The 22181-nt window shown below is 40.9% G+C and overlaps 1 long non-coding RNA gene across 1 annotated transcript in view; it reads right to left on the bottom strand.

Annotated features, from left to right (window-relative positions):
- Positions 1–16146, bottom strand: part of LOC146894774 (uncharacterized) — a 95664-nt gene extending 79518 nt beyond the window's left edge. The window contains exon 1 of the long non-coding RNA XR_015737787.1: positions 16013–16146. This is a non-coding gene — a long non-coding RNA (uncharacterized LOC146894774). The remainder of the gene's footprint in view (positions 1–16012) is intronic.
- Between the last annotated feature and the right edge of the window lie 6035 nt (positions 16147–22181).

The following is a 22181-nucleotide window of genomic DNA, read 5'->3' as shown; positions in this document are numbered from 1 at the left end:
GGGAGGAGCCAGACACTTCTGAAAGTAGATGATAGAATGCAGATCTGGAAATGTGACAGCTCACTCAAGGTCATAGCCAGTTATCAGCATTAAACAAGTATCTGCTTCTAGCCTGGGGACATAGCTCAAAGCAGCCATCTGTACGCCAGAGAGAGAGGGGCCCCTTGCCTCCCACCAGCCACCCGGCACTAAGACAAATGGTTTTAAAATACCAGTAGAAAGAAGAGGGAGAACTAGGGTTTCAGAGTAATGGGTACCTCCCTTCACCTTAACCTGTTAAGACCCTGTTAAGACAATCCTCATACCCTAGACGATAAAATAGAGGATCAGAGAAATAAAGATCCTGTTCACTAACAATTTCCAAAGCAGGTGGGCACTGGAGCCCCAGTCCATTGACCCTGTATATTGCAACCCAAGGTCCTTACTAGTGTGCAAATGTGCAGGTGACTCCTGATCATCAACAGAGATAGCTGCACCATCAAAGAGGGACCACGGCCCTGCAAAGTACTCTCCTTTCCACACCACACTCCTGTTGATGACCTTTGGTGTAAATGCCAAAACTGCCTTTTCCAACCTGAGCATGTCTTATATTTTCCTGCTATACACTTCTTCAATGCCAAACAGGGATTCCAGAAGCTTCTGGGGACAATAGCCCCCATCTCTGGGCTTGAGATTTCACAGGCTCCAAAGAGTTCCAGGACTTGGGAGCATGTGGCATGCTTTAAGGCTAAAGCCCGCAGCTGGTGATAAATGAAAAAAAAGACTTCTCAAATGGAATGAATGTAAATGAGAAAAGAAGCCCCTGGTTAGGGAAGTTATTCTAGCAAGTGGCTATATAAATGTCTTTATATTGTTATTTCCAATATTAGTTTGTTGTTCCTCCATGAAAGCTGATTTATTTGAAATGTTATTACTAGAAACACCCTAATCTTTTGGTAATAATTCATATACTGGAAGATTACAGTTTTGGAAGGCAGCCCAGTGCTGTCTGGAATCCTATTTATGGATTAAAGGATTTGAACAGCATTGCAAGCAAGATCTCTAAAGAGTAGGATAATGTAAACCTGGTTCCGTATAAAATGCTTTACCCTACTGTAGTAACCCCATTAGAATCAGATTGTTGGAGGACATTGGGTGTGAGTATTCTTGCTACACTAAACCAAGATATCACTGCCTCAGAAGAGCAAGGATTTTCCAGTCAAATTGCCCTTTGTTTTGACAGGTTGCGCTCAGCTCTGCAGCTACCCTTTCTCAAGGATATACCAACCTCACACGACAGGAATTGACCCTTCAAAAACCTATATCCAGGTGAGGGATGAAACCATCACCTATCACAGGGAGACATCAATGAAGCCAATGTGATTCATCCACCAAGCTCAAGTGATGGATATATCCATGTGCTTTTTGTCCTTGGAAACATGCAGGTCAATATTGACCACTCCCCTATCAAAAGTGTCCTTTTAATAGTAGTAATTTAATAATGAGTAGTCCAAGCTTTGAAGCTATGAGAAATGAAGACTAAACAGATATGTCCAGAGGGAAAAGGGTCCTGATGGCCACCATGAAGACAAAGCACCTAAAAGACCAAGAGCCTGGCACACCTTCCCCTTGTGTTCCAGGGAAACTAGAGCTCTGACACAAACTATAAAAGCCCTGCAAGTTAGACTCAGGGTCACCTGACTCCACTCATTATTGAGTGTGCTGTAGGCTACACATCTGACTACATATCTGGTTATATCTGACATATAACCATCCTTATATCTTTGCATGTATAAAAATGAAATAGATTCTCCTCTGAAAGTCTGTTGTTAGACTTGGGTGAGGTTATTCACAACATGTTGGAAATGGTCCAGGGACAGCAGCACCACCAACTGTCATAGTATAGGAAAAGGGTGACACTCTCCAAACCAACTGTTACACTTCACTTTTCTGTCCAGTCCTACAAAGTTCTAAACCAAAAGTGCCATTAGCTGAAGCTCAACAGAACAAAGACAGGAGGGGGAAGCGAGGGAGGGAGAGAGGGAAGGGAAAGAAAGATGGCCCAATGTCATGTTCTCCTTCAGCACAACCACTAGCTATTAACAGAGTCCCAAGTACATCATGAATATCATCTGCCACATAAATAATAGATAATAATTCTAATTATACCACTACCTAAAACTTGACTCAGGAAATCTTTTTTCCCCTTCAACTTATTTTAGTCACCTCAACCACATCCTATTTTATATTATGATTTCCAGCCTCTGTTCTTAGTTCTTACTTTAGCCATAGCACAATACAGAAGGGGAGTGAGATTTCTCCTCAGACTAAGTGTGAACAAGGGAACTATACCGGGAAAGTTGACACCAACTGGAGAGCAGACAGGAGTTTGTGCTGTGGGGTGGGGGCGTGTGTGTGTGGTGTGTATGCCCGCATGCACTTGTGTGTATAAGCCTTGTGTTGAAGAAAAAGAGGTACTTATTTTAAGATGCATATTCTGGATTCCACTCAAAGTTTATTGAATCAAAATATACCCTGGAAATCTGCACTTCTAGCAAGCTGCTCCAAGGAAGAGCATTGTTTATAGGAAACGTTGAACAGTTCTTTTCAAGTGCCTGGGAGGCAAAAGTCCATGGATGTCAGTGTCACTTAACTTCCCACCCAAACATGAAGACAGAGAATATTTGAATTGTATTTTAGTGTTTACAAAAGTATTATATACGACTAACGAGTGTACATATCAGCAAAATAAACAGTACAGAACACCTCATCCACCCAGCACTGGGGAACACATTCCGTTCTACTTCAATAGACTTTTCTAAAAATACATTTGGATTTAGCCCTTTGAACATTAACAACAATTAATTATATTTTCTATTTTCAAGTGAATTAGACATCACTGACTCGAGAAGCCAAAGATCACAAAGATACTTCAACACTAAGTTTACTTGGGATCGTCATTAATAGCATCTCCTTGTGGGTAAAGCCCTAAAGTCAGTGGTAAGCTACATGCGCCTGTGGGGTCCAGTGATGCGAGTCAACATTCCTCTGACTTTTTATGGCCCAACCATGAGGCAATTTTACCTTCAGTTGGTGATTTTTCTGATTCCTCTTAGAGTTGGCTATCAAAGGCAATTCTTGCAAATAAGACCTAAGGCACCTTACCTCACCCTTTCTAATTAACTTCTTCTAAGGTAGAGAGAGGTTGAGAAAGCACTGTAATTGCAAACACAGTGAGAAGAAATTAACTCTGAGGTTGCCTGAATAGAGGATCTTCAGGGTAACGTTTATGAGGTTGGGTGTGAGCTGTGTTGGTTGCTTGTTATTCTTCACTCTCTTCTCACTGCAGCTGTCCTCAGGATGCTGAGGTGGGCTTGTGCTTGACACCTGGCCAAAGGAGGGATATGGCTACATCACTCTGGGCTGGATATCTGTTCACCAAGACAGTCACGACTCAAGACTACCACAACTTAGTGAGAAAAATCACAGGGAAAGAGGGCCAGTCCGGAAAGGAAAATCCAAGGTCACTGGGTGAATCTTTAAGAATTCTGCCTCTTTACAACTTTTAGATAAACAATTCCGATTTAAAGCAATTTTTTAATTGCTTTAAGAACCAAGGGAGATGGCTTCAAGGATGATATTCCAGGAAGGAGGGAATGCGCTCACTTATCAGCTCACAAAACTGGCAGCACAGTTATCCCCATCACTCTTGTCCCAGTCCTCTGTGTGCCAGAAAGCTCCCACTTATTATAGATGCCCAAGGGAACACACTCTACATTGCAGTGGTCATGGGCCAGATGTTGTTCCCCAGAGGAAGCAGAACTGGAACTCAAAAGAGGGAGGAGAAAGGGTGTTCCTATGTGGTCTTCCTAGGTAGCATCTACTTTGGAGAAGCCATGTCAGCTCCTAATGGTGACGCCATGGACAAACAAGGGGAGGCTAATAGTGAACCTCGCCTGTCAGACAGTACGGGTTGGTGAGAGAGGATCATGCCCTTTGCTCTGTAACCAATTTGACAGAGCAGTTACCACTAGAGGTCGGTGCGTCACACCTTAGATTTTTCTGGAAACTACCTTTCCCTTCCAGGAAAACTAGCCCAATCTCAAGTACCTAGGAAATATTTTATGGGCAATGCTGATGACTCCCTGCTCAGAAAGAATTTGGAAACGGAGAGCCAAAAGCTTAAATAATGGAACCGTGCCCAAACCTGACCATGACTGCAGCAAACCTTCATCCACTAGTCTCATGACCTACTACTCCCCAGGAATGGGGCAAAGGATAATATGACCATTTTGATTATAACATACATTTATGTATATATGTACATTTATAGATGACATTAAATACTATATATGTGGATAGTAAATATACTTGTATGTTAAATTGGTGATTTGATGATCCGTGTTGGTTACGCCAGAGAGATAATAGCAATAATAGTTGCCATAAAAAAGTCTCTTGCTAAATCCAGTGAAGTACTACATATAACAAGAAAAAATTATCTGAAATTAGAAGAAAGACAAAAACAAAAATAGGAAGAAAAGAAGGGAAATGGAAGGAGAAGAAGGAAGAGAAAATGAAGGAAGCTGACAGGAATAACAATAGAAATAGTGAAAGGAAAGATAAGAAGAAAAGGAAGGCATGAAGAACAGGAAGAACCCTTTAGCATTTATTTGTCACGCATTTATTTGTATCCAGTATTTGTTAAATGCCAACTCTATTGATCAAGTACCAAAGTTAAAAAGATTACTAAGTCACAATCTCGATCTCACTTAAGGCAAATAGGAAATCAAACAGAACCATAAACATGTGGAAATTCTGCTACCCTGAAAGCAAGCCCCAAAGCTAAGGTTCACCCACCAACCAAGCACTTAGCTGTAGCATTCTCCTTGTAAGTCATCATATATGTGTATCAGGGTAAAGAAATTCTCCCAGATGAATCCCAAAGGATACACAGAAGCTAGGCAAGTAGGAAGGGGTTATTTTAGATAGGATTGCAGGAAGAAGGAGACTCTGTGAAGGCCTCCCCAGAGAGACATAGAAGGCTGCCTGGGTAGGGACACATATTGCCTAGTGAAGGATATATGCCTCCTGGTTTCAATTTGGAAAAGAGGATGAGAAACAGTAAAATCAGAAGTTACATATTATCCTATAAGCGATAAAAAGAATTTCGACTAAGGAAGTGAAAGGAACAGATTTTCATTTGAAAACAGCTCTGTACCTAAATGGTGGTGGTCAGAGTAAGAATGTGTGAGACTGGAAGTTGCAGTGGGGGCAGGAATGCAGAGGGAAAGAATGTACTGAAATTATGCCCTGAGTATGGGAGATGAGAGAGACAGGTATCAACTATACTAAGTCAAGTCGTTGAAGAAAGAGGACCTAGATTGAGTTCCTTGACAGACTTAAGAGAAGCTATCACATTTATTTACTCCTGTGAGCTTTGCTACCGAAATAGATTTTCTGAGAACCTGGGGTTTACCCTCTTGGTTTATTGGCGATCATATTCTTGTATCTGATAACATCACTCCCCAGAAGTCATTGAGGGAATGGTTTGGGAAGGCAAAGACAGAGCTCCAAGCTGCATCTCAATAAAGAACTGTGAAATAACTCTAACAGGGTCTGTCTGAATACATCCATAGAGCCACAGCAGACTTGGTGGTGGAACACAAGGCATGGAGAAAGACTTTTTGGTTCTATCTTGAAGACAGACTAACTTCAGACTCAGGTTATGAGTCAGTAGAAAGGAATACGTAGAATTTCCCAAACCATAGCAAGTAGTGATGTTTTTATTCTCTTAAACAGTGAACTAGAATGATGAGCAGTCCTCAGCATGGCAGTCTTTCCAAGACATCTTCAAATTGGTCCATTGCTGAGAAAATAGCACCATCAAACAGCAGGCTGGGAACTACAGTCCCTGCAGGAGATGCCCAGACCAGCCAAAAAGAAGATGACCTGGCCTTTCTCCCACCAAACTCACTATAAGGGGCAGGAAGAGAAAGAACAAAAATTGGACTGTTAGTAATGGGGAGAATTTCAAAGACAATATGGTCATGGTACCCCTGTGCTCAGTTCATAAGTCCTATTTTTTAACCTAGAGATAAACGACATTGAAGAATAAGATAGAGGACAGCCAGTCGGGTCTAACAAAATGTATGGTTTAAACATCCCTTTTTCCCACTTTCCAAATCTTAAATTTGTATTTCAGAAATAGGTCTACACTGATTTTGATGAGGTCCTGTGCTGTGTGAATAGTTTACAGAGCCAGCGAACATCCCTTCACCAGACTGCCAGCTCGAGTGTTCAGTGGATAGTTCATATTTAGGCAAAGAATTCCTAACAATACCTGAAGAGCGCAATCAGCCAGCCTTCCCATGACCCCCTCTCTGCTCTAACCCTGTCTAAGGGGACATCACTTTGAAGTCTTGGATGACCAGGCTGGGACAGCCGACATGTGCTTTTCATTCCAGGACCACATATGTTGCTGAAAGCACATGGAGTCCTTCTGTGTAGACATAACACATCCAACTCTGCATGGCCAAGGTTTGGCATTTTTGCCCTTGTCTTGTGCTTAATACGTTGCTAAGACAGAGAAGCTTCTGGGATGCAGGACAGAAGAAGGGAAGGATCATCTGGAAATGCTGCTCTGGGATCCTGGCAGAAGAATCTGTGCCCCTTTGTTTCCCATCAGGTTCTCTGACATGACATCTACATTCCTACCCGAGGATTATTCACTGTAATGACAAGGCTGCATTTCAACGTGTTGCTATGAAAACACAACCGGTTTCAGTTCTCAAGGATGAAGAAAAGAGAGAAAGCTGTCGCTCTTGGTATCCAGGTGATCACTGGTGGAGTGAGATGAAGCAGTCTACAATGCAAAAGGATCATCTGGAGAAAGGAAAGAACTCTGTTATCTCTGTTATTTGTTCATGAGTGAGATAACCAGGATTCTAGGTGCTCTTCTGGAGTTTAGGTGACAGAAACTTCCAGAGAAATTCAGAATCCTGCTTCATTCTCAAGCCCAGTTGAACCCCATCACCGTGTAACAAAGTGAAATGTGAGCTGATTTTTTTTATGTCAATCTGTCAATGTAAAGACATCTCTATTTTTCATAAGGAGAGTACAGGAATTTTATTAAACATGCACTGAACATGACTTTTCTGCCTGGCACTTTAATTTTATTTTCTCTGCTCTTATATCTATCAATTCCAACCAGTAAAAAATAAAAAGCTTTCTATCTAGTCATTAATGATGTATACAGTTACTTAAAAATGAGAGGGTTCATTTTGTGAAGAAGTATCAGTTCAGAGGTCCTCTCTCTCTCACAGACTCTCTCTCTCTCTCTCTCTCTCTCACTCACTCACTCACTCATTCTCTCATTCTGTCTCTGTCTCTCTGTGTCTCCATAAATACTTGGCTCCAAGTGTGTACATTATTTATATTTTTCCCACAAAGATCTAAGATCTCAATAGAATGCCACATTTGTAGTGAACTAGAAATTTGTCTAATTCATGAGTCGAGGCATCTCAGAAGGGAAATTTTACGAGTTACCAGAAACAATTATACACAAGAACAGTCTTCAGAGTTTCTGCTGAAACTTAATAGTCAAAGTGAATGTCATGCCTGAAGAGAGGGAACTGGGCAGATGACCCCAGGTGCCCTCCATCTGGGCTCATACACCAGAATCCCACAGCCTGGTCCTTCCCCTTTGGCATCTCTGACAAAGCAAGAAAGCAGAACATCTTGTTCATCCTGTCCCCATTTCGTGCTGAAAAATCTAATGAGATAAAAGCCTAGGTCTGCATAGGAAGTAAATCAGGAATGTCTGTCTCCACGAATTCTGAGCAGAGCCCATCCTGCTAAATAAAATGTGACATTCATAACAAACAAACCAAAAAGCAGATAAAGGACAAGAGCCCTCAGATTTAATGCTGGAAAACCTTTGGCGATAAATAAGTAATGTTATAATAAAAGATATTATAATGCATTGTCATTTGTAGAGAGAAATGTAATATAGTCAGAGGAAGAAGATAGATGGCTCAAGTTGTTTCTCTGACAGTGGAAGTAATAGCTATTGAATGTTATGTTTAGCATATCATAAAATCAGTGTTAGCAGGCAAGACAGCCCTCCAACCATCCTGAAGTCCGCAGTCAGCCTTCTGACATCAACAAGCAAAAAGCCTGGAAAGCAGCTTGCCTGTATGGATGGCCTCCATGCACATAAATTGGAAGAGACAGCACTCCCTCTCCGCCTTCAGCCTGCAGTGAAGATAAACTTGAGGCGGACTGGACTATGTCTTTCTTCAGCCTCCTCTGTACTTCCCATTCCCAAGTGGCTCCTGCCTATCAGAACCTCAGCCAGAAAGCTTAAACTTGAGAGGCATGGTAAAAATTCTGACTGTGTAGAGGCTGGATCTCATCATATATTGAATAGTCATGGGCCAGTCTGGGCTTCCTTCAAACGTGCTGGAATGCCTCCTTCTGCAAGTGGCTCTGTCACAAGGCTAGGAATTCATCCACTGAGAAATGGGAGGGAGACATAGCATCAATGCCATGGAGCTCAGACTTCCTCATTCACTAAATTCAGCTGAGCAATGGTAGGCACGTCGGGAAAGCCAGGAGACAGAGATACTTCATCCAAGCGCTCACACAGGAGGGGGTCTTCACTTGTGCCAAATGCACGCAAAAAGAACACTGTTTGTTTTATCTTCAGGTTATTATTTGCCAGGAAAGCCCACTAATAAGTATCCTGGGCAAAATGTCATTTTTAGAACTAAAAATATCAAATGAGTAACTAAGGAAAATTCACATGCATCCAAATGGATTTCTTCACTCCAAGGCAGCCTGTGAGGTGGATGTGAATGAGTAAGAGAACTGGTCTCTCAGAAACTATGACAGGGTCCTGGGACACTTTGGTGAAACTGGCTCAGAATAAAAGAGCTGAGAGGGAAAGAAACCCAGTTTACTTTCTGAGAGGACCTATCCCAGTGGGAACTGTGCTTCATGTCTGTATTATCCTTAAATTGGAAATTCCACCAGTGACTTCTCTCCTAGTTTCATCACTCCCAGAGATGTAAACAATAGTCCTTCACTTACAAAGGATACTAGGACCCGTAGAGAAGAGCACCAGATGGAGTAGTTTGGCAGAGGGTAAGGGATGGGGGTTGTGCTTAAACTGACCAGTAGAGGCAGATGGACTCTTGCATTCCTTTCTTTGGTTCTAGTTCTTTGGTTCTAGTTTCTTTTGGGGGAAGAATTGATACATTTACTGAGAATCTTCCATGGAAGCTCTGTGTGCTAAGACTTCTGGGAGCAACGTGCACAGCTCATTCCCCTCTATTAGTGACTTGAAAACAAGGATAGACCTAGACAGTAAGCACGGATAAGCTATAAAATTAGCCAACCCAGCCCTGACGCCAACAGTCAATGTCCATTTCATGTAAAGAGCACAAACAGCAGTGGTAGCTTGGAGCAGTGGGTAGAAGGATGGGTTCTGAAGTCTCCACTTGGATGCACTGCTTTGACTACTTGCTAATTCTGCAACCAACATGTTGTCCTGAGCTGTCTCAAGCACTGGGTTTCAAGAAGTAAAAAGACTATAAATATTGCTACTCCTTAAGACAATTGAATAAGCTCATGGGTATGAAGCACTTAACACAGTCTAGATAAAAGCTCAGTAACTGCAGACTGGAAGAAAAGATGAAGATGTTCTAGGTCCCAAGTTCTAGGTTAGAAGGCCCAATTGTTCATACATTAATCAGGAACCTGGAATCTAGACCAGAGAAAGGTAACAGTCACACACCTGATATGCCTGTTTGTATTCAGACACTGGAGATGAAATAACTTCCTGGGTTGTATTGTTTCTTGAAAGATTTTTGAGATTAGAAGATTATGTCTTCCAAATATATATATATATATATATATATATATATATATATATGCACAAATAAGGTAACATCATTTAATGAGACGCCCCTTGATGGAGAAGTAGCAATGACAATTTGCAGCCATCTTAGTTCTACATACAACTAAGTGAGTTATCTGTTTAGAGTTCATTGACTGAAATATTTATCAAGACTATGAGCCAGCCATAATGACTAGTGATCACATTTTAAAGTGCTAATGTTTACCAATATCTGTTTTCTTTGCTTCCTGGTGACACAGCTGGGCTACATCTACAATCTTCCCTTGCAGTTAAGTAAGACCACGTGACTTGGGTTGAAGCCAGTGAACAAGAATGTTAGTAAATAAAGAGCTCCATGGTCTCATCTGGCTCATAGAAACCTCCCCAAAGAGACCATTTTCTCTCTGCAGATCCAGAGCTACACTAAGACACCTTCAAAGAACCAGCTACCAAGTTTAGACCTTAAATTCTGAACCCACATTGGACTGTGATAGGAATGAGAGTTCTCCCTGATTTCATCATTACTGTAATTTAGAGGTTTATCTGTTTTTATTTCCCATATCAAATAAAGCAGTGAACATGGCAGACATCCCTGGCATTATGGAGTCAGCAGACTTTTACAAAAGTAATTCAATAAGGAACTATGATGCCATGTGATGGCTACTGGAGCGTCACTGAGACACAAAAGTGGGAATAGATAGCAGGGCAGCCCAGGATAATAAAAGCACTGAGTGATTCCTCTTGTCAAATGTGCATTTATGGTGAGAGCTGACAGAGGATGTGCCGTCAGCTTCCCCTGCCACAACTGCCACAAGCCAAGTGGCCCAAATAGCATCAATTTATTTTTTTTTTCAGTACTGGGAGCTGAAAGGCCAAGTCCAAGGCATTGGAAGAGTTGGTTTCATTCAAGGTGAGAAATTTTCTTCTTCCAATACTACCCTCGACACATGTCCGTCACCAGAAGCTCCTTTGCTTCTAAGAACACCTGCCATCTTATATCAGGACCTACTCTTATTACTTCTTTGCTTTACTTGGCACTTTCATTGCCCTAAACACAAATATAGCCATATTCTGAATTACTGGTTATTAAGACTGTGTGACTTGGAAGAATACCCAGAATCAGTAAATTAAAGAGTTAAAGTAAGCTTGACTGTCTGGTCCAGTGTTGGTAGCAGACACAAGGAAGGTACAAAGATGAAAAAGAAGATCATACTTCCAAGGGACTGTGTCTATTCCACTTAGGACTCCAATCACAGTCACATGATACTGTTTTGATTGCAGGGTTTAAATTTAGGATAATAGAAATGAGATGATAGGATAACAAGAAGCAGCAGAATGTCATGGTTGTCTGGAGACAGAATGAAATTGACTGCAGTTTTATAGACCTGGAGTCTGCACGGGGCCTGCCATGCCTATGAAGAAATCGCAGAGGGGCTTTCAGAGTAAGCTTGGCCTCAGAAAGATCACAAGAATGATAGCCACCTGGCCGCGTGCACATGAAGAGACTGATGATCAATGGGTAAAAGATCAATCTGAATAAATGATCTATTAATACAGACAACAGATCCCAACAATTAATCTTCAAGACGATGACAGAAGCCAGTTACAGTGAGCTGCTGATGGTGATTGACATAATGGGACCATCCTCAGCTGCCAGATTGCTGAGTTAGTGATTTTCACATTCATTTTCCTGCTTGGATTGATTGAACTGGGGAAGCTCTGGAGCTTGGTGCTGAAAACTTACAGCTCAGAAGACCAAGAGCGTCTTCTCTGGAAGTAGGTATATACAAGCAGAGCCAAAACTGATATCTGATCTACTAAAAAGAAAAGGAGTAGCCTTCCCAAGAGGCCAAACGTTTGTAATATGGATGCAGTAGAAGGATTTGGAGAGTCCTGCTCAGAAATAAGAATATTACTACCCATTGGACGTCTGGCACTGTAAATAAAAAGTTTGTATTAGGAGAGAAGTACATATAATGTATTCTTTTGTTAATGCTGACATCATTGTTGGTTATTTCTGAACACCATGATTTTGTTCATCCAAAACATGTAACTTGGGGCCTTCTATTCCTGGAATTTTGAACATCTCGTGGATCCCTGGTTATCGTCAAAGTTTATTACATCATACCCTTTAAAACATCCCTAGGATTTTGGCAGAGCCTGGGATGGAGAGTAGGGTTTTTGTTGTTTTAATAAATTCTACTATAAAAATCAACCCTAAATCTCTTCATTCTTCTTTGTGTTCATTGATGCCTTTGTTCACATCACCCGTTTCATTTGCTGGCATCTTTTTGAGGACCTCTTTCTAGTCTTATTCTCTGTAGCCTAACATTACAGAGACAAATGCAGTTGCCCTGAACATAATCAGGACATTTGCTGCAGCTACACTTTTTGTGCACACCCCAGTGTAAAACAACTTCTGTTAACCCATAAAACTGTCCTGTTCTACCAGAAGCCATCCTTGTCCACTCTACAGAGCCTTTCTGTCCTCCTTCCCTCTAGCCCTTGTCCCCAAAGCCCCAAAGCCAGGCCTTCCAAGAACCATGCCCTTACCATGTAGATCTCAGCTCTCCAAGAGGCAAACCACCAAACATAGCTCCCAGCCACCACCAGCTCTGTTTATCCTTTACACAGTGCTCACCAACACCTGACATTATTCATGTGCTATGAATATAATTCAATTGGTAGAGTGCTTGCATAGCATGCCAAGGTCTGAATTCAAACTCCAATGTTGCATAAAATTATGCATAGTGGTTCCTGCCTATATTCCCAGTACTGCAGAAGGTCAAAGAAGGGGAAAATCACAAGTTCAAAAGCATTCTTTGCTAAATAGCAAGTTTGAGATCAGTCTGAGATATACGAAACCCTGTCTCAAAAACAAAAACAAACAAATAAGCTATTCATTACCTATCTTCCATACTACAGAGTAAACAGTACCTCCATAAAATTATTTTCCTGCGACAACAGGAATGTTCAATGGCTAAAGGTGTCTGCCGTCCAGTTTGAAAACCTGAATTTTATTATCTGGGGAACCCATATAATCTGGATCCCAAAGGTTGTTCTCTGACTTCCACATTTATACTGTGACAGGCATAGTCTCTCTCTCTCTCTCTCTCTCTCTCTCTCTCTCTCTCTCTCTCTCTCACACACACACACACACACACACACACACACACACACACACACACATACACACACACACACACACACAAAGAGAGAGAAAGTAAATAAATAAATAAATAAATAAATGAAATTTAGAATTGTCGATACTTTTATTTTAGGTTTACTTGTGTCTCACTAGCCTGTAGGAGAGTTCCAGACATACAGTAAATATTCAAGCATTTCTTGACTGAATGGTACAATCCATGGTTGACTGTTCTAACTTTCCATAGCATCCTGTTCCTGCCTCTTCAAAGACACTCAGGACTTTGTAGAGTCAGAGTCAAAATCTTCCTCTCATCCCTGACAGTGAGCTTCTGGAGGGAAAGGATGCTTGCCAGAGACAGTATGTGTAAAAAGTGAGGAAGAAACACCACCTGTGGAATTAGTGCTTCTCAGCCCTTCAGGGAGGAACTCAAATCACCCAGGGGATCTTGTTAAGATGTCACTTCTGATTGGTGGCCTGAAGTGGGACCCAAGACTTGGAATTTCTAACGAGCATCCTGATGACATCAGTGCTATCAGTTTTTTTCCATAGTCTGAATAGAAAGACTGTTCAGGAGGATGTTCGACAAACTTGTTTTCATTTCCTTTGTGTTTGCTACAAAACCCTGAAGCTTCTTTTTAGTGGATGTGAGCTATAAATTAAATTAGTATATATTAAACACATGAAAAAAGTTAATGAATGAATCCAAGACCCTTAGAGTTTTAGGAAAAGAAACTGAGTCATAAACAGTTAGGTAACCTGATTGCCAACTACCCAAGTCTGCTCTAGAATACTGTCTCTGACCCTCTTGAGCCATGAGTGTTTTGATTTTAGTTGTCATTTGGGATTGGGGCTTAAATATTCAAGGTGTCAGATGCAAACTGCTTAGCCTGGCATGGTGGTGCAGGCCTGTAATCCCAGCACGTGAGAGACTAAATCAGTAAAATTGCTTTAAGTACAAAGCTAGCCTGGGCTACACAGACCAGACAGACTCTGTCTCAAAAACAAAATGGAACAAATGAACAGAAAGGTAATATATTGTATGCAGGGTCGTTATCAAGCCTACTAACTAGGGTCAAAGAAAGTAGAGAGGCAACCCCAGGAGTAGGACATACTTGTGAATCTTATGCCTTTTTAACTTTGCAGTTGACCTGGGCCATCTCTTATTTACCCTAAAAGACACGAGTCTCAGAAAGATACTTCTTTCGGGTCATGTTTACAGGATCGATCTGCCAGTGGCTGAGAACAGGCAGATGTGGTCTTGCTGAAGCCTGTGAGGAGGGGGAAGATATACAGCTTTGTGGGGTTGAAGGGAGTATCGGCGAATCAATCCCACACCAGTTATGTTTTAAGGGGTTATTTATTTTGGGGGGTAAAACTTACATTCACCATAAACTGTCAGGAAGGGAGCCTAGTCGCTGGAGCAGGAGCCGGGAGCAGGAGCCTGGAGCAGGAGCCGGGAGCAAGCACCGGAACCAAGAGAGCCTGATCCGGATCTGTTTCTCTTTTTAAAAGAGAAATATACCACGCCCCAGTGGGCTGGTATTTCAGCAGCTATTGGCTGACGGAGCGGAAGTCGCTCCCCACTGCACTGTGGGCTCGTATTTCAGCGACTATTGGTTGAGGCAGCGGAAGTTACTCCCACAACACCTCCCCCTTTTGTTTAAGTAAGAGAGTTCTAAGCCTACTACGAAATTATATACAGTAAGTACAAACCTACACAATTATATACAATAAACACAAATATCCTATTCTAACTAGCTTAAGTCTTGTATAAGAAATAACTTGGCCACGTCATGAAAGGAAAGTAACTACGTTTATATAATCTTCAATCCCATTAAAGATCTGAGAAGGGAAATAATGTTACCTGAGTAATAGGAAGTGCAATCAAACTTCCAGAACATGTAACAAATCACATAGACAACTGGCTACCTGGGCAAACACCCAAAATCACGTTTGCAGCGTTGAAGCAACCAACTTTGGCTAAGGCCTAACGTAACTGACATACCATTTTCAAAGGCAAGGAACTTTTCAAAACTATCTTATCCTGTCTTGGCAGGATATGACAGTCCTGTTTTATCCATTTACGGATACTCTGTAACTCTGTCAGTAGTTGAGGTATGGGCATTTCTTTACCCAAAGGCCAGTTCTGCCAAGAAGAAAGGCTCCAGGTGGAGTGTCTTTGGTGCTTAACATTTTTTCGGGAATAGATCAGTGTTGCCAGGAGCGATTGTTTCTCCCTACCACAGAACTCTGAGTTAGATTAAAGGCCATTTTCTACAGCTCTTTGAAGAGGTTGAAGATTATCTATCTATACTGAATATAATGTCTATGTATCTAAAGAACCTGATTAGTCTAATTATAAATGACAAACTTAGATGACTATTGATCTATATTATTCTCAATATCTATCTAACTTAAAGACTGAAATAGTAAACAACTGTGCAATAGATGGGGACAATATGACCTCCAAATATAAACAATGTGCAAGTATACATTGTAATATGGTAAATATATATATCAATACATAAACAATATATAAGTATCTTAATCAGAGGTAGAAGTGTACAATGTAATATGGTAAAATATACATATATCAATACAATATATATATGTCAATACATAAAAATGTTTTAAACAGAGGTAGAAGCATGTATGCATAAAATAGTCAACATAATTTAAGTTTGTATCAGTATATAAGAATCAATACCAATATATTTGTCTAAAAACAATAACTCACAAGTACAAAGCTATTATCCCATAATCCAATTATCCCTCTTTTTTTTTTTTAAGGAAAAATTTAAAAATCCGTGCCGAACAGGGCAAAGTAAGCCGGCAGAGACTGTCCGGACCTGTGTATCCTGGGAGGCCGAGCTGGGGGTGGGGGGATGGGCGGTTCTTAAACCAAACGTTGGGCGTCAATTATCGGCGAATCAATCCCACACCAGTTATGTTTTAATGGGTTATTTATTTTGGGGGGTAAAACTTACATACACCATAAACCGTCAGGAAGGGAGCCTAGTCGCTGGAGCAGGAGCCGGGAGCAGGAGCCTGAAACAAGAGCCGGAAACAAACACCAAAACCAAGAGCCAAAACCAAGAGAGCCTGATCCGGATCTGTTTCTCTTTTTAAAAGAGAAATATACCACGCCCCAGTGGGCTGGTATTTCAACAGCTATTGGCTGACCGAGCGGAAGTCGCTCCCCACTGCACTGTGGGCTCATATTTCAGCAACTATTGGTTGAGGCAGCGGAAGTTACTCCCACAACAAGGGAGGAGCCCTCAACAACGCGCTATCATGAGGTGAGTGGCAGAAGACCCGAAGAGGGCCGTCCTGTATTTCCCCAAAGCTTGGAAAGCGGGGCTGCACCACACTAATAAGCACAAGATAGCTCTGTGTGGCAGATGGCCCTTTGCTCAGAGCCATCTGACAGCAAATGAGCGTGCCTGGGATTCTTCATGCAGAAGCACACGTCAAGCTCTCGTTCCCAAGATTAGCCTGTGAACACTCCACTCTGGTCAGCAGGCAAGCTCAGGCAGCTTAGCACAAAGTGTGGTCAGGGGGCGGATGCCCACAGCTGCTTATGCAACCAGTCTTAGGGGAGAGCATGGAACCCCCAAAGAGACAGATACAGAAGAACCTTGACTCAATATGTAGACTTCTTTTAGATTCTTACTTCCATTATTATTTCTACCAGTGTTGGCAGTGGCTGTTACACTGGTCCTTCCAATCCATCATTTATTAGTATGGCTGATGGTGCAGCTCAGGGACTAGTCTGTGTTAGCCTGTCAAGAACTGTGTTGTTTCTGCAGTCAGATGACCCTGTAAGCACTAAGAAAATGTAAACATCTCAAAGGGTTGGCATGAAGAGAAAGTCTGACAGCTATTTTCCCCTTTGCTGTGAGCAGAACAAGAGCTAGTTTTTCACAGTACACTTTGGGCAGATAGACAGCCTTCTTGACTAGAGGGACAGTAAGATCTTGGAACACAACCTCCTTCCTCGAGATCTGACAGATACCTGCTTCCTGACAGTTTGGTCCTAAACCAACAGCCAAAACAGCAACTGAGGAGACTGAGAAGGAAAATCTCCAAGGATAGATGCTCCTCTGGTCCAGGTGACAGCTGGAACCTGGTCGCATACCAGGATGTGGAGGTGAGGATGCCAGTTCCCTAAGATCTAGTCGCTGAAGCCCTTCCCTCCTTCCGTTTGGACAATGAGACCATGCTAACTGGGCAAAACTTGTATTTATATTTTACCCAAGAGACACAGAAAAAAATAAATTCTTATTTAACTTTAAACACATAACTAGCCCATATCAGAGGTGTTTGTATCACTGAGAGTTCTGCTGAGTATTAAGACCAGAAAGAAACTCTCCTTTCTTTATTTCTCCTGATGTTTTTTGGTTGGTTGGTTGGTTGGTTGGTTGGTTGGTTGGTTGGTTGGTTGGTTGGTTGGTTGGTTTTGCTCCTCTTATCAAAACAGGGTTTCTCTGTGTAGCCCTGGCTCTCCTAGAACTCACTCTGCAGACCAGGCTGGCCTCAAACTCACAGAGATTCACCTGCCTCTGCCTCCCTGAGTGCTGGGATTGAAGATCTGTGCCACCATTGCCTGGTTCTTATGATCTTATAAGATCTTATGACCATGTTTTAGACAATGGTCCCTCATTCTTTTGTGATCCTGGGCATGGCTCTTCTGCCCTTCACTCCACACAAGCTCCGAACTATAGGAGAGTGTCCCTACTTTCCCTGTGAGCAGCTCCTCTCTAACATACTGCTGGCTTTAGCCCCTCCTTTTCCAGGTTACATGTCACTACTCCTCCTTGAAGAACCTCGAATGGCAGATGGAAGCTTAGTGTTCAAAACATTTTCACAGGTGAATGCATAAGCCCCGATCTATAAGGAGGCCTGCTGACCACTCCTTCATGAAATGAAAACAGAAACCCATATAGGCTGTGTGGTACAGTGAGGACCCGCTACACTAGGGTTAAATCTCAACACTACCATTTAATTTGTGTAACTTAGAATGAATGTTAGCTGTGATTTTACTTTAGGTTCTTCAGCTTGGAATTTTGAGTAATAAACCTAGTTTCTAGCATGACACCTGCAATTCAACCAAGTCCATTTTCCTTCAACAGAACTCCCCTTGCCAACATAACAGCATAATTATTACTGATTCTGGACCCACAGCCTCAATGTCCCACTCTTGACTCCTCACTCAAATCCTAGCCTTTGTTTCACACATTAGAAGCCAGAACATCTTCTTGTAGGATCTGTCTCTCTCTGTATCTGATCACTTTGGAAATTTTAAGACTTTGCAAATGAATTACCCACTGTTACTATTGCTGGAGCTTTAGACAGGACATCAGGAACTGGAGATATATTTCCCTCTGCCAGGTAACTTGCCAGGGGGAATCTATCTCCTGTTCAAATTTCACCCACTACAGGATATCTTCATGGCTACAAATAAAATCTGAAAACATTAATTGAGATTGAATTAATATTCTTCAATTACTGTAAATAATTTTTAGTCTTTTAATTAAGAATTCATTCTGAAAAAAATAAAATAAAACTCGTAAGAATAGTGATATGCCAGTTTCTCACCCCAAGGAGAGTTTTTAGCTTGATGTTCTCTGGAGATGTGAACTCAACATAACAATTTTATTAGCTCTTATTAGAGCTTTGATTCATGTACTTCAAAGGAGTGGCCGCTCGCCTTCTCATTTGAAGTTCAGAAATCTTTTCTGGCATCTGAACTGTCTGGAGGGGTAACTGCTTTCTGGAAGTCTTAGAGCTGAATTGCTAAAACAGATTCTGCCTAAAGACATTTATTTTCCTTCTTTCTAGCTGTTCCTGCAAGGGGATGGGTGGAGAAAGGAAGAGTGGCTACTATATCCACACCATAGTAATGACCAAAGCCCACTTAGGTAGAGAGTCAGTCAGTGCAGGCCCAGTCTCACTGAGTTGGAAGCATGTTGTACACATGTATCTGTGTGTGCACCTATCTATCATTATTTATCAATATCTACAATCTATCCATCATTTATCTCTCCTCTATCTTCATTCATTTATCACCTACCATTTATCCTCTACTATCCCTCCATCACTCATCTATCATTTACTTATAATCCATACATTGATCCTTTATCAACATCTATAAATTATCTTCTATCACTATGACACATATATCCATCATCTATCTTCTATATATAATATATACCAATCATCTATAAATCTATCATTCATTCATCTAGTATTTCTCTTCTACATTCACTATCACCTACATTCACTATCACCTGTATATCCTCTATTATTCATCCACCCATCACCTTTCTGAATTTGAAGTAGCCACAAAGATCCTTTGGTCCACTGGCATTTTACTCAGAAACCTCTCAGTAGCAGCCCCAATTCTCCAGTGTTTGTACAACTTCTACTGTCAGAACTATCAATGATCTAAGTTGCCCAATGCAGGACTCATCATGTTCATGTTCAGATACATGTAACGATTCTTAAATCCATTTTACATAATTCTACATATATTTCTGTTCACATCATCTATCGCCCCACCATCTCTGTATTAGGGAGCAACAGAAGCATCTAATTCATCTTCTTCAGAAGACTTTTAAATATCAGATGGTAGTTGTCATTGCCCCACAAATATGTTGTTAATGCTCTTCTCCAGCAGCATTTGGTTGAAGGGATGCTCAGGCACACTTCGCAGTAGTATTCACTTTTCTGGTTTTGAGTGTTGCTCCAGAGCAAGGAGCCCAGAACTGACTACAGCATTCTTAAAGACTTCTACCTGGTATATAGTAGAGCAACTTACTCTCTATACAAATGTAATATATATGTTTGTGTGTGTATTTATGTATGCATATATCATCTATAGGTAGAATATAGATAGTAGATTATATATAATTGGTTATTGATTGATTATAGAGATGATAGATGATAGACAGCTTATAGATGATTGATATAGGAATGATTATTTATTGATTATAGAGATTGATAGATAGTATGTAAATAGTTACATAGACAGTTAATATATATACATATATATGTTTGATAGATAAATGATTAATGATTAATTATAGAGACAGATTACAGTAAGTAAATAATTAGATAAACAGATTATAGATAAATATTGATACATATGATGAATATATTAAGATAGATGATTAATAGGCATATGGATTAATATTTGACTTATAGATGACAGATAAATAGCAGATGGCAAATAGATTAAAGATAGGTACCACTGTGTGTGATATGAAAAACACCTTTTTGCCCACTGTGGTAGAGTCTATGGTTAGCCAAAATGCAGTCACCTCTTACAAGGTCTACACTCAGACCAGTTCTCTCCTGTTCTCTATTTGTGAACTCAAGCTCTCTTTCAAGCCTAAAGCCAAGACTGAACTTTTATCATTCTCATATTTATCTTGTTAATATAAGCCCATTTTATGACTATTGGATCTTTTGAAACTTATTCGTATTGCTTGTCACTTAGTTGACCTCTGCCCTGTGTCATCGCAGATCTAATCAGCACAGGACTGATGTTCCATTGAGAAACACATGGAACATTGCAGGAAAAGACCTCTAGCAGTTGGTAAGAGATGTGTCTGTCCCATTAATATCATGTTAAAGATAGACTCCCTCATCATCATCATCATCATCATCATCATCATCGTCGTCGTCGTCGTGGCCTCTGTAAAACACACATACACACCCTGTACTTCCAGTCCTCAGTCAGCCATTAAACTCACTACATCATTCTGTGTCTACACTATCCTTACCCATTGTCAGCCAGTGTATAAAGATGCCAAAAAGGAAACTGAAGGGAAGGCTTGACCAGCTTTCAGGAACTCATCCTTATGTGATCGCTATCACCTTAATAACATTATTGTTTTCTGAGAATAAACATGAAAACCAACATCGATGATTTTTATCAGTTTCCATTTTTCTCTTTTGTGAAAACAAGGACAGCACTTGTAGATTAGTTTAGCTCGTGCATTCATAGGATAATGTCAATCAAGGTTGCACAAAACTGTATAAAACATACTAACTTGAGACGTAAGTAACTGAGAAATCTTCATTTATTAAATATATTTACTCTTACCATATCTGTGGCCCACACATACAGTTCTAGTACTCTGGAGGCAGAAGCTGCATAGTCAGTTTAATATCAGGCTATCTTATGAGAACGACCTTGTCTAAAAATAAATCAAGGGCCAGGAATGTAACTCAGCAGTCAAGTATTTGCTCAACATGTACATGGTCCTGAGTTTGATCCCAATACTGAAAACCAAGCACAAACAAACAAGCAAATATTCACTGGTCAGATGGAAAAGCAGAGCCCTAAGCTTAGTATTCTCTGAAATACTCCAAGGATTTATTAGATCAACTTGACTAAACCATAAAAGAACCTATAAACCTGATAAAGGTGGAAACCCAGCTCTGACCCCATCTGTTTCCTTGTGTGTATAAAGTGATGGAGGAAAACACTTGCTCAATGAGTGACTGGATTTATCTCCCAAATTTTTGGAGGATTCAAACATCCATGAAGTCTTTATCATTAATCTTCTGGATATCACCCTGTGCAACACTACCATGCACCACACACACACACACACACACACACACACCCCTCCATCTACAGTCAGGAGCATTTCTCTGCTAATATGTGAACTTGCTGAGACCAAAATCTTCTAATTCCAGTACTGGTTATAATGAATGGGCTCCAGGAGCAGCACATTCCAATATCATCTGTCAAGAATGTGTTGGTGATAATTTTAAAGCATTGTATTTATCATCTATTGCTACATAAGAGCTTCAGGGAGAGGGTCACATTTGTTAAATGTTAGAAATGTCATATGACTTCACACAGGTAAGGGTTTAGGAGTTTGTGTGTATCAACATGTGTGTATTTTTAGGACAATGTGAATCCTGTATTAGCAGAACTACTCTGTGATATTGTATCAACTCCCATAAGCCCTGTTTATACCTCCTGAGTCATTCCATGCTGTATCTATTCACTTAAACAGAAATGCAATAAGATAAACAAATAAGTCAGAAAGACCCCCAAAGGAATAGCAAACCTTCCTTCATTTTCTGATCTTAGGAAGGTGAGAAAAAATCCAGAGCTCCAAGACGGAAAGCGAGTCA

This window comes from Myodes glareolus, chromosome 5 (assembly GCF_982192425.1).
Source record: "Myodes glareolus chromosome 5, mMyoGla1.1, whole genome shotgun sequence".
Lineage (NCBI taxonomy): Eukaryota > Metazoa > Chordata > Mammalia > Rodentia > Cricetidae > Myodes > Myodes glareolus.
Note: the sequence above shows the minus strand (reverse complement) of the source record. Positions and strands in the feature narration are given on the sequence as shown.